The sequence below is a fragment of the Pan troglodytes genome, chromosome 13, assembly GCF_028858775.2.
Source record: "Pan troglodytes isolate AG18354 chromosome 13, NHGRI_mPanTro3-v2.0_pri, whole genome shotgun sequence".
Lineage (NCBI taxonomy): Eukaryota > Metazoa > Chordata > Mammalia > Primates > Hominidae > Pan > Pan troglodytes.
The window spans coordinates 75,191,640-75,205,158 of NC_072411.2; the positions used below are offsets into that span (position 1 = coordinate 75,191,640).

Here is a 13,519-nt window from a genome sequence, read left to right on the forward strand (position 1 = left end):
ATAACTATCGCTAATACTATTCCCCCCATAAAAATGGATCATGTGAAGAGGGTGGCATGAGGGAACCTTGTGATGAAATTGTCCTGTATCTTGACTGTGGTAGGAATCACTTGAATGTACGTGTATGACAAAATTATGTGGAACTAAACATATACACACACACACACGAGTGCATATAAAACTGGTGAAATCTGAATAAAGTTGGTGGATTGTGTAAATGTCGATTTCTATTGGGAGAAACTGGTTGAAAAATATATAGGTTCTCTCTGTATTATTTCTTATAATTGCATGTGTATCTATAATTATCTCAAAGTAAAAACTTAAAAAAACTAGATTATGATATTTTATATGTATATATATCATAAAAAGGTGTCCCAATGTGTAAGTTGTAAATCACCTCGCAACTTACTTTTTGAACTTAGTATACTGAGGCACTTTTTTATGTGACTACATGTAGAGCTACCACATTCCTTTTAATAACTTTTTTATTTTGTATTTAAATAGTATTTGTTTACTTCACGTTTACTTTTTATACTAAATTATATTCTCGTGTAGTATTATTAGAAAAACTAGACATGTGAAGTAAAACATATTAGACATGTGAAGTTGTAATTAGCAGACAAAAGACTACAAAGCAGCTTTTATAAACATGTTCAAGAACTTAAAGGAAACCATGGTTAGAATGAGAGAGCAGAATCAGTAATTCAGCAGGAAGATGGAAACTAAAAATTCTAGAACTGTAAAACTACAGTCTCTTTAAATGTAAATTGTACTGATGGGGCTTAACAGCACATTGAGGAAGGCAAAAGAAAAGGTCAGTATATGTGAAGACAGATTAATATAATTTATCAAATCTCAAGACCAAACAAAAAAAATTTAAAAAATTGAACAGTTACACATGAGACAATGTCAATCTAATATACATTAATGGAATCACAGAAAGAAAGGAGAGAGAGAGAGGGGATGGATAGAAAAATATGTGAAGAAATGATGACTTCAAGTGCCCCAACTTTGATGAAAACCATACACTTACAGTTCCAGCAAGCTCAGAAAACCCCAAGCAGGATAAATTAAAAATGAAAACCAAAAACACCACACTCAGTCACATCACAGTTAAACTGCTAAAAATCACTGATGAAAAGAGAAATGTCAAAAACAGCCAGAAAAAAAAGACACATTACATAAAGGAAGCAATACCAGTTACTTCTCACTAGAAACAATGGAGGCCAAATGACAGTGGAATGACCTGTAATATGCCAAAAGAAAAAAGATAACTGCCATTTTAGAGATCAATACCCACTTAAAATAGTCTTCAAAACTGAAGATGAAATAGACATTTTTAGATAAATGAAAGCTGAGATAATTTATTGCCAGCAGATTTAGTTATGGTTAATATTAGGGTAAATACAAATGATCATTTAAAAAATTCTTTTAATTTCTTCAAAAGACAACAGCTAAAAGGAAAGTTGCAGTGTTATATTATGGGTTGTATAATGTATGTACGTTAAAATATATAACACATGGCTGGGCGTAGTGGCTCACGCCTATATCCCAGCACTTTGGGAGGCCGAGGCGGGTGGATCATGAGGTCAGGAGATCGAGACCATCCTGGCTAACACGGTAAAACCCTGACTCTACTGAAAATACCAAAAATAAGCCCGGCATGGTGGTGGGTGCCTGTAGTCCCACCTACCCAAGAGGCTGAGGCAGGAGAATGGCATGAACCCAGGAGGTGGAGGTTGCAGTGAGCTGAGATCGTGCCACTGCACTCCAGCCTGGGCAACAGAGCGAGACTCCGTCTCAAAAAAAAAAAAAAAAAAAGTAATATATATATATCACAATGACACAAAGGATGGGGAAGTGAGCAAGCATCTTACATTTTATGTGTAGCACAAAATTAAATCTAAGTAGACTGTGGCAAAGATATATGTTGAATTCTTAGAGCAACCACTACCTACCCCCACAAAAAAACAAAACAAAAGAGGTATAGCTAAAAAGCCAATGAATGAATGAAAATGATATACTAAGAAAAAAATTGTTAAAACAAAGACAGGAAAGGAAAAACAGGGGAACAAAAAACAAATAGAACGAATTTTTAAAAACCAAGATAGTAAACTTAAGCCCAGTAATATACATAAGTACATTAAGTATAAATGAATTAAGCACCCCAATTAAATGGCAGAGATTGCTAGGCTGGATGAAAAAGCAAGATCCAGCCAGGCACAGTGGCTCACACCTGTAATCCCAGCAATTTGGGAGGCCAGGGCAGGAGGATCACTTGAGCCCAGGAGTTCAAGGCTGCAGTGAGCTGTGATCACACCATCGCACTCCAGCCTGGACAGCAGAGCTAGAACCTGTCTCAAAAAGAAACAAACAAAAAACAAAAAAATAAAACAAGACCCAACTATATGCTATCTACAAGAGGTGTATTTTAAATATAAGACACAGATCTGTTGAAAGTAAAAACATGAAATGGGAAAAGAGGTATGCAAATAGAAAGCATAATAAAGGTGTAGTGGCTCTATTAATATCAGACACAGTATGGACTTCAGGAACCAAAAGTATTACTAAAGATAAAATGATTTAATAATGATGATTTAAAAAGTCAGTTTCTTAAAAGATGTAACAATCATAAATGAATATTTATCCTAATAACAGAGCTTCAAAATACATGAAGCAAAACTGATAGAACTAGAAAAAGAAATAGACAAATTCACAATTACATTTGTAAATTTTAAATATCCCCCCTTAAGCAACTGAGACATTATACTTAACAACTACAAAATATACATTATCTGCAGGTGCACATGGAGTGTTCTCCAGGATAGATCATAAAATAAGTTTTTATAATTTTCAGTCTTTTAAAGGGATCTGCCAAAAAACCTACACCTAACATTTTAACTCAACGGGGAAATATTGAATGTTTTTCTCCCTAAGATTAGAAGTAAGACAAGGATATCTGCTCTCATGATTTCTGTTCACTGTTCTGTAGAGATCCTGGTCAGTGCAGTAAGACAAGAGAAAGAAACAAAAGGCATTAAGATTGGAGAGGAAGAAGTAAAACTGTCTTTATTTGCAGATTAAATGATTGTTTACATAAAAAAATTTTTTAAAATCTACAAAACAAATACTAGGACTGATCAATTTATTTAACAAAGTTACAGGAAACAAGTTTATTATATTTCTATATACTAGCAGCAAAGATTTTAAAGACAATGTAAAAAAAATTTATTTACATTAGCATTAAACACAAAAAATACATGGAAATAAATTCATCAAAAGACATACAAAACCTCTATGCTGGAAACTACAAGACATTTCTGAGAGAAACTTTAAAAGACCTAAATTATAGGCATGTATAATCATGCCTATAATCCCACCACTTAGGGAGGCCAAGGCAGGCAGATCACACGAGCCTGGGTATTCAAGACCAGCCTGTGCAACGTGGTGAAACCCTGTCTCTCCAAAAAAAATAAAAATAAAGAAAGGAAAAGAAAAGAAAAGAAAGAAAGAAGGCCGGGTGTGGTGGCTCACGCCTGTAATCCCAGCACTTTGGGAGGCCAAGGTGGGCAGATCACAAGGTCACGAGATCAAGACCATCCAGGCTAACACAGTGAAACCCCATCTCTACTAAAAATACAAAAAATTAGCTGGGCGTGGTGGTGGGCACCTGTAGTCCCAGCTACTTGGGAGGCTGAGGCAGGAGAATGGTGTGAACCTGGGAGGTGGAGCTTGCAGTGAGCCGAGGTCACGCCACTGCACTCCAGCCTGGGCAACAGAGGGATACTCCGTCTCAAAAAAAAAGAAAAAAAAAGAAAGAAAGAAAGAGAAGAGAAGAGAAGAGAAAAAAAAGAGAAAAGAAATACAAAAAGTAGCTGGGAGTGGGGGGCATGCACCTGTAATCACAGCTACTGGGGAGGCTGAGGTGGGAAGATTCATTGAGCCTGGGAGTTCAAAGCTACAGTGAGCCATGATCTCGCCACTGCACTCTGGCTTGGGTGACAGAGCAAGACCCTATCTCAAACAAAAAAGACCTAAATAAATGGAGAGACACGCGTTTTCCATAAGTCCAGTTGTAAGACTCAGTATTAAAATGTTACTTTCCTCCAAAAATTGATTTGTAGAAAAATCAAATTGGAGGATTCACATTACCTGATTTCAAGACTTAATCCAAAGCTCTGGTAATCAAAACAGTATAGTATTGGTATAAAGACAAAAATATAGATGCAACAGAATTTCATATTTAGACCCAGACATATTATAATCCATTGAGTTTTAACAAACATGCCAATGTAATTAAATGCAGAAAAGAAAAATCTTTTTAATAAATAGTTCTGGAGGAGTAGGATATGCATATGAAAAAAAGGGAACCTTGACTTCTTTATACCAAATGCAAAAATTAATTCAAGATCCAGGGTAAACCTAAATGTAAAAGCGAAAACTATAGTACTTCTATAAGAAAGCAAAGGTAATCTCTTATGACCTTTGATAGCCAGATATTCCTTAGACAAACCATAACAGGTACTAAAAATAAAATTCCAGCCTGGGTGACAGAGCAAGACTCCGTCTCAAAAAAAAAAAAAGAAAAAAAAATTGGTAACTAGAGCTTCATCAAATCCAAACTCTGTGCTTACATAAAGAAATTGTTTGAAAAACAAAGATGCAATCCACTGACTGGGAGAGCATGTTTATAATGAGATATATCTGTCAAAGCACTTGCTTTCAGAATATTTAAAGAACTCCTGCAAGTCAATATTAAAAAGATAACGATTTTCAAAAATAGGTAGAGGATTAGAATAGTCATCTCACAGAAAGTTATATGAATAATCAATAAGCATGTGTGAAAGTGTTCAATGACAGTGGTTAAGGATATCAAATGAAAACCACAGTGAGACCCATTTCACCCAGACTAGAAAGGCTAAAATTTAAAAAACCCAAAACACCCAGTGTTGGTGAGAATGTGAGTCAGCACATTCTCATATGTTTTTGGGGGGAGTGTGAAATGGTGTCACCTCTTTGGGATGCTCTTTGCTGTTTCTTCAAAAATTAAACACCTACCCTATGAGTCAGCAATTCAACTTATAGGTGTTTACCCAAGTAGAATGAAAACATATATCCAAAAAAGACTAGTATAAGAATATTTGTAGCAGCTGTTTATAATAGCCAACAATTGAGAACAACTCAAATATTAACAGGAAAATAGATAAAGACTGTTGATAAAATGGAATACTAATTAGCAATAAAAAGAATGAACTACTGATATATATATATATATCTCAAAAACAAAATGTTGAGCAAAAAAGACTACATCATGATTCCACTCACGTGAAGTTCAATAAAAGGCAAAATTATCTCTGATGGTGAAAGCAGAACAGAGCCCATGAGGGTTGGGTACTGAAGGGTAGACACATGGAAAGATGGAAACATTCTGTATCTTGATTAAGGTCATACATAGGTGCATATATTTTCAAGACTCTACCTTATTCACTTAAGGTCTGTGTATTTTATTATACATAAATTTTACCTCAGTTAGAAGAAACAAAAAAGTTTCAGGTTTTTGTTGTTTTTTTTTTTTTTAAGGCAAAGGAACAAGCCAGTCAAGTCTGTTGCCTTTTAGAGGGATTCTCCAGAAGCGCCAGTCAATAACCAAATGTGTGTGTTTGTATACATGCATACATGCACATATACAGTGTACATGCACACTATTTTATTCATATATGTAATACCGAAGGTGAATTGAAGTGTAATTCATATACCATGTAATTCATCCATGTAACATGTACAGTTAAGTGTTTTATAATATATTCACGGTTATGAAATCATCACCACAATCACTTTTAGAATATTTTTATCACCTCCAAAAGAAATCCATATTCATTAAGCATCATTTCCCAGTTCTCCTCAAGTCCCCAACCCAAGACACCCACTCGTCTACTTTCTGTCTCCAGAGATCTGCCTATTCTGGACATTTCATGTAAATAGAATTTAAAACCATGTGGTCTTTGTATACAAGATTTTTGTGGACGTGTATTCTCAATTCTCTTGAGTATATATACCTAAGAGTAGAAGTGATGAGTCACATGGTAACTCTTTAATTCTTTAAGTAACTGTCAGAGGGTTTTCCACAGCAACTGTTACATTTTACACTCCTCCCAGAAGGGTATGTGGGTTCTAACTTCTCTACACCCTTGCCAACACTTGTTATTCTCTATCTTTTTAATTATAACCATCCTAGTGGGTGTGAAGTGGTTTCTAGTTCTGGTTTTGATTTGCATTTCCCTAATGAATAATGACGGTCAGCATCTTTCCTTATACTTAGTGGCCATTTGTAGATATCTTCTTTGGATACTTATTTGGATTCTTGGCCTATTTTTAATTCAATTATTTATCTTTTTGTTATTGAGTTGTAAGAATTTGTATATATTCCACATACTAGTCCCTTATCAGGTGTATGATTTATGAATATTTATTGCCCTATTCTGTGGGTTGTCTTTTCACTTTCTTGATAATATCTATTGAAGTACTAACGCTCTTCATTTTGGGGGCATTCAGTTTAACTTTCGTTGCTTGTGCTTTTGTTGTCATATCTAAGAGGGCTTTGCCTAAGGTCATGAAGATTTACTTCTAAATTTCTTTTAAGAGTTTTATAGTTTTAGCTCATACATTCATGTGTGTGATTCATTTTTTGTCTGTTTTGAGGAAGGGACCTAACTTTATTTTTTTGTATGTAGATAATAACTTCTTACATCTTATTAGCCAGGATATGTCATATGGCCACATTTAGCTTCAAGTGGGGTTGGGAAATGAAATTTTGGGGGTGCATATTGCTATTCTAAACAAAATAGGATGCAACCAGCAGCATCTGCCACAGGGTATACTGTTTTTAATTTTGACTCAAAATAGTATACCAACAAACTCCAGCCTTTTTTTTCTTTTTTTGAGACGGAGTGTCACTCTGTTGCCAGGCTGGAGTGCAGTGGCATGATCTCGGCTCACTGCAACCTCCGCCTCCCGGGTTCAAGTGATTCTCCTGCCTCGGCCTCCTGAGTAGCTGGGACTACAGGCGCCTGCCACCACGCCCGGCTAATTTTTGTATTTTTAGTAGAGACAGGGTTTCACCATGTTGGCCAGGATGGTCTTGATTTCTTGATCTCGTGATCCACCCACCTCAGCCTCCCAAAGTGCTGGGATTACAGGCATGAGCCACCGTGCCCGGCCACTCCAGCCTTTTTAAAATATGAATTTGGCCAAGAAGCATTGTCTGTAACTGGCCCCAAAAAGGATTTTTAAAAAAGTTGTCTGATTTTGTTTGTTAATATGCTTATATCCTGACCTCTCTGAAAATCTGACTTTGACCGAGAAGCATTATCCATAAGTGGCCTCACAGAAAGACTCAAAAATAAATTTTCTGGATTTTTGTTAGTATGGTTTTTCTGAAGTTAATCCTACAAGATGGAAGGAATACACTGTTTCTTATGCCTCTACCCAACTCTCTGCCCCTTTATCCTCCCCTGTCCCCACTCACACCAGTTCTCGTCTGTCTTTGTTGGCTAACATTACATAATTTTAATGGGTTTAACAAACATACCCTTAAGTGGACATGTTTTTGGCCTCTGTACTGAAATCTCTTAGTATTCTCCCTTGCTCTTGGGTTAGAAAACCTTCTTGTTACCACTTTCTGGTAAAATTTTATGCTATGAGAGGTAGGCTGTTTCATGGCTTTCAGTCTAGGTTAAGTGCCAGAACATGTTCTTTATTTTACTATTCGAAAGGGACTTGGAATTTATTCCACTATCTCCTGATATCCTTAGGATGAGTGGTGTGAGTAGAATGGGTCCTGGTCATGCTTTATAGAATTGGCCCTTGAGCAGACCTTCATAAACACCTTGCTAAATCTAGGACAGCAGGAAAGACAAGAAAGGGGCAGAGTTAACCAGCTGGTCCACTGAGGGATAAAGAAAAGCATCCCTTCCCTGCCTCCTTCCACCCCAGGTCGCTCCAACCTCCTGACGATGCCTGGAAGCGGTGTGCAGATTGTTTAACAGGAAATGTGTGGGTATTTGTTACTTTGCTGATCTCTATGGAATGTCCCTTACTGAATTTCGTGGTTTGCCAAATTTGGCAGAGTTCTTCACTTCTTTGACTGTATAGCTCTGAGGTGTGAGATTGATGTTCGATGATGAAGGGAAACCTAAGTGGATCCTGAGGTTCCATTAATACCTCTGCCTTCACTCTGCCTCTTCTTCTGTTTCCTGCTCTCCCAGATTGAGCCAGGTGTTTACAAAAATCTGGTCAAGGGCTAATTCTATAAAGCTGACTTCCTACACTGAAAATAAAATCTGTGGTCATAGAAGGAATTTTGAACCCCAGACATCTGTTGTAGACGTATAGAATTGATCACAATGTAGGATAGGTAGAAATATTTATAATGATAGTGCTGAAATCAATATTTGGAGCTTAATATGTGACAGGCAGTTTTCCTGGTGCTTTACATGGATGTACTCATTTAATGCATAAGAATAGTAAAGTGTATTCTCATGGTACTTTTCACTGTACAAAGTGTTCTTGTATTTATTTGATTCTTATAAAAACCCTGTGAATATGAGACCAGAGTAGACTAAAGAGACATGACAACTAAATGCAGTGTGGCACCTTGGGTTGGATCCTGAAATGCAGAGAGGACATTAGTGGAGAAAATGGTGAAATCCAAAGTCTGGAGCTTAGTTAATAGTTACGTACTATATATAGTAACATAAGATGTTAACAATGGGTGAGGGGTATATGGGAACACTCCTATATTTTTCTCTGAATCTAAAATTACTCCAAAATAAAAAAGTTTATTTTTTAAAAAAAAAAACCCTTATGATCTAGTCAATGCAAGTCTCATTATCCTCATTCCCCAGATTTGTACTGTTTGGAAAGGCTGAGAACCTTGCTCAATAGCACAGGGGGGAGGTGGTAAAAGACCAGGACCTAAACTGGAGTCCTTGCATTCCTACCTGAGTGCTGAGTACTGAGGAGTCCTGCCTTAGGAAGAATGCACTGCTTTCTGCCTACGTCATCTCCGCGCATCCTCCCCACAGCCTTTCGAGGGTTGAGAGGTGATGCTTTCATTTTACAGTTAAGAGATCATTGCCATTCATGCTCACTACTGGAAAAATAACTCAAAAATATGTTTCCTGTTGACTTCAAGTGACTATTTACTTCCATATTTGAATGGAGAATACAGTACATATTTTGGGGCCCATTTGATTAAACCAGTACAACTGTTGAAATCTCATTTAGGGAGTGTATAGAGAAGATATGATGAATGATGGCTAATGCCCAAAGGCAGTAGTTTTGAAAAAGAATAGTAGTGTAGTGGTGTCTTCTGTGATCTCTGACACAGAAATCTGTGAATGGACAGAAAATAGAATCACAAGAATTGCCCCCATCAAATTCAGATTTGTTCTGCAAATGTGGTGATTGTGAGTCTAAAGATGGTACGCCAGATTCCATATCCTGTAAGTGGAAAAGAGAAGTGATGTTCAATTTCTGTCAACATGGCAATTTATTTTTTAAAATAGCAGGGTGACTTAAGAGATTTATTTGGAAGCTTGCAGAACAAGGCTTACTAACAGCTTGTGGTCATCTCAGTATATCTTGGTCTTTGGATTTAGATTCTTTTGCCAGTTGTGGCCTGACCTGACTATGCAGGATGACATGTGTTCTAACACTTTTCCAACGCTCTATTCTCTAGATTCTCTTTGATTTGTGGTCAGTGTCCTACACAGAGTTGTTTCAGCCTCTTCTCTCATAAAAGAGAGAGTGCTATTGCTGTCAGTCTGTGGATCTGTTTTCCAGCAATTGATTGTTCAGGCTGATGTTCTGTGTATCCGAGTTCAGTTCTGCATATCCTTAAAAAAATTTTTTTTCTTTGAGACAGTCTTGTCCTGTCACCCAGGCTGGAGTGCAATGGGTGATCTCGGCTCACTGCAACCTGTGCCTCCCGGGTTCGAGCAATTCTCCTGCTTCAGCCTCCTGGGTAGCTGGGATTACAGGCACACACCACCACACCCAGCTAATTGTCATATTTTTAGCAGAGACGGGGTTTCACCGTGTTGGTCAGGCTGGTCTTGAACTCGACCTTGTGATCCGCCCGCCTTGACCTCCCAAAGTGCTGAGATTACAGGCGTGAGCCACCACACCCGACCAAAAAAAATTGTTTTAATGTAGGTACAATTTCTAGCAGCTAACATTTATTGAGGAAAACCATGTGCCTAGCATGTACTTTACATGGGAGTTTGGTCCTTGTAACTGTGTTAAGTGGATACTGGTTTTATTTTACATATAAAGAACACACTTAATTGAGAGACCTGGAAGACCACACAGCTCATACATGATAGAGCTGAAATTTAGCTCCAGGGTTTTCAGACTCCAAGGCAACTAGGCTACAGTTTAGCTTGCCACAGAACCACTCACTTGTTATTAGACAATAACAAGTGTTGGCAAGGGTGTAGAGAAGTTAGAACCCACAAACCCTTCTGAGGGGAATGTAAAATGAAACAGCTGTTGTGGAAAACCCTCTGACAGTTACTCAGAGAATCCTGGCTACATATTAGACTCACCTTGGAAGCTGGGAAGCTTCTAAGAAGCACCCATGCCTGAGCCCCACCCTATACCAGTTAAATTAGATTTAAGTCAGAATGTTAGACTTGAAGAGACTAGATCATTCCATCTGTCCCTTTTACTTCCACATTTTGACATTTTATCAGTAGATAAGCTGACGCCCCAAGTCACACAGTCATTCAGTATCAGAAGCCAGCCTAGAATGCAGGTGTCTTGATTGTGATCTTAAAGTTGCTTCCATACTCAAATCAACTATTACTAAATATGTTAGAACATTTACTGTATACAAAGGCCTAGGCATATGTCTAGTAATAGGTGTTTATTTATATGTAATATTATCGAAATGTGCAGGCATGTACATCTATGTGATTTTGAGAATTTATATTCCTATGTCATGATTGAATTCATAGGCTTTGCAGCCAGATTGCCTCGTTTGAATTTTGGCTTCACTGCTTCTCAGCTATATAACCAAGTTACTTAACCTCTCTGTTCCTTACTTTCTTAGTGACACACTGGAATAACAGTATTTCTCCTATGGACTAAATGAGTTAATGTATGTAAAGTGATGAGCCAGTGTTGATACACAGGAAATGCTCCATAGGTGTCAGCTATTGTAATGTATGAGTCAGATTGTACTCAGCTTACAACTTCTGAAACTCCACAGTTATTACATTCATTCATTGCAAAATAATTATAATAAACTATGTGGTCTGCCTCATCTGTCTCAAATTTTATATACCTTTCTATAGGCTCTTAACAGGGTCTATACTCTCATGCTTCATAGCCCATGATTTTTTATCTCCTGGAAAACATGTTGATGTTCTAATTTATTTTCTTCATCTCTGGGCTCACTGTTGGACCACTACATCTCAGCTCAGTTCAGCAATGACCTTCTGTGTATTTTGTTAATAAATGTCTCAGGCTGCCAGAATGTTGCTCTGATGTAGATTGGTATATTGCATCAGTCATCACCAGGTTTATATTTGTTTACATGCAGAACGATTCTTGTCTCTTGAAGGTCATATTTAGTTGATAAGCAGTATTCAGAAAATCTCGGATTATTTTGTCTGGGACTTTTAGTGATGATTATAGGCTGTTACATGGGAAGAGTTCTACCTGGAGAACTCAGAATACAGATTGAAGCCTGTTGTCTCTGATCTCCCCTAGGTTCTAAGCTTTGTTGCATGAAATAAATGGTATTTGTTACACAAACACTGCTTCAGTCAACAGGCATGGAAGAATGGACCAGTTACAGTGTTGTTAAGTACCACTTATCGAATGCTCTTAAAGGAGCCCTTTTAAAAAAACCTTTCTGCTCAAAGATAGTAAGGTGTTAAGTAGAGTGACAGTCAGATTAAGGACACCCCGCTGAATCTTCAAGCAAAGAGAAAAACTAGAATTTGGGGTGAGACGGTATTTAGAAATAAGGAGATAAAAATCTGAGCTGAAATAGATACAGCAAGCAAGATCAAGACTTGCACCACAAGTTACGTAGGTCAACTCTAGTAATTTGACATAGTAGAAGTAGAATAGGCTATTTTGAAAAATAGTTTCCTACTTTAGGAGATTTGAGGCTCCCAAGAATATAGTGAAGGCACACTCTAGGGAATGCTGGTGGCTGCCCAAATAGGTCCCTGTTGAAGTGGCTTCTGATTTATGCATTTGGAAATTTAATCTTAAGAGTTCAGAGTTGAATGGACTCTCAGGGATGCTAAATCACATATAATTTGATTGAGACTAAATAATTAAACCATATTGCTAATCTCTAAATTTTCTATTTTTAGATAAGGTGTATGGGAAACAAACTTATAAAAGATTGCTTTATGAATATGAATTCAGAGCAAGAGCAGTTAGTAATAGGATTTGAATATGTTCTGATACCACATTCAGCTGATAATCGATTTACCTACCCTTCAACAGGAGGCCCACCTTACTGGAGAAGTTGTTACGCCTCCCATTTTCACCCCTCCCCTGTTAGGGCTTATCATCTCTTTAACTTTTCTCTAAGTCTTTGTAACTGACTGTCCATGACTACCTCTGAATACTCACACAATTTTATTAAATATGTTAAAACTTTCTATCAAGTTATTCTCCATCCTCATGGCCTGAAAGGGTCTTTCACTTTAGGATGACTTGACATGTCTCTGCTGACACCCATTTAGTAGGTTGATCATTTCCAAATTTCCAACAATGCATCACTGTTTCCCTGGTGTTCATCTGTCACTGGAAGTGTTCAGTCAGTAGGATGCCTGTTTCTTAGAATATTACTAAGAGGGTTACTTCATTAGACAACTGGAGCAGATGACCTTGAAGTTCTAACTTATGGGAAAGTAGTGATTCTTTTACCTCTGTAGGCCTTGCTGATCCTGGAAGATTTCTTTGAAGTAAACCTAAGAATTAGTCATTTCACGGTATCTGCAGAAGATTTGTCCTAGGATTTCCTAGATACCAAAATCTGTGGATGCCTAAGTCCTTTGTATAAAATGATGTAGTATTTGCACAGAACCTACACGTATCCTCCTGATAAATCATCTCTAGATTACTCATAATACCTATTACAATGTAAATGCTCTGTAAGTAATTCTTATCACATATTTTTACTTGTATTATTTTTTATCGTTGTATTGTTATCTTTAAATTTTTTCCAATATTTTAGGTCTGTAGTCGGTTGAATCCACGGATATGGAGCCCACAGATACAGAGAGTCGACTGTTTGTTTTCTTGCTTTTTAGGAGTCACTCCCACCGAAATTTGACATAAATATCAGCTTGGCATATGTTAGCAGTCACACTGCTGTGTGTTAGCAATTCCATTACCTGCCTGTTACCCTATCACTACACCACATTCCAGCCAAACTAAAGTGCTGCCGTTTCTCAGGCATGCACCCCGTCCCAGCTATGAACCCAAATGG

The 13,519-nt window shown here is 37.3% G+C and overlaps 1 protein-coding gene across 4 annotated transcripts in view; it reads left to right on the forward strand.

Annotated features, from left to right (window-relative positions):
- Window positions 1-13,519, forward strand: part of MAP3K20 (mitogen-activated protein kinase kinase kinase 20) — a 191,822-nt gene that overhangs the window by 64,952 nt on the left and 113,351 nt on the right. The window lies entirely within an intron of this gene.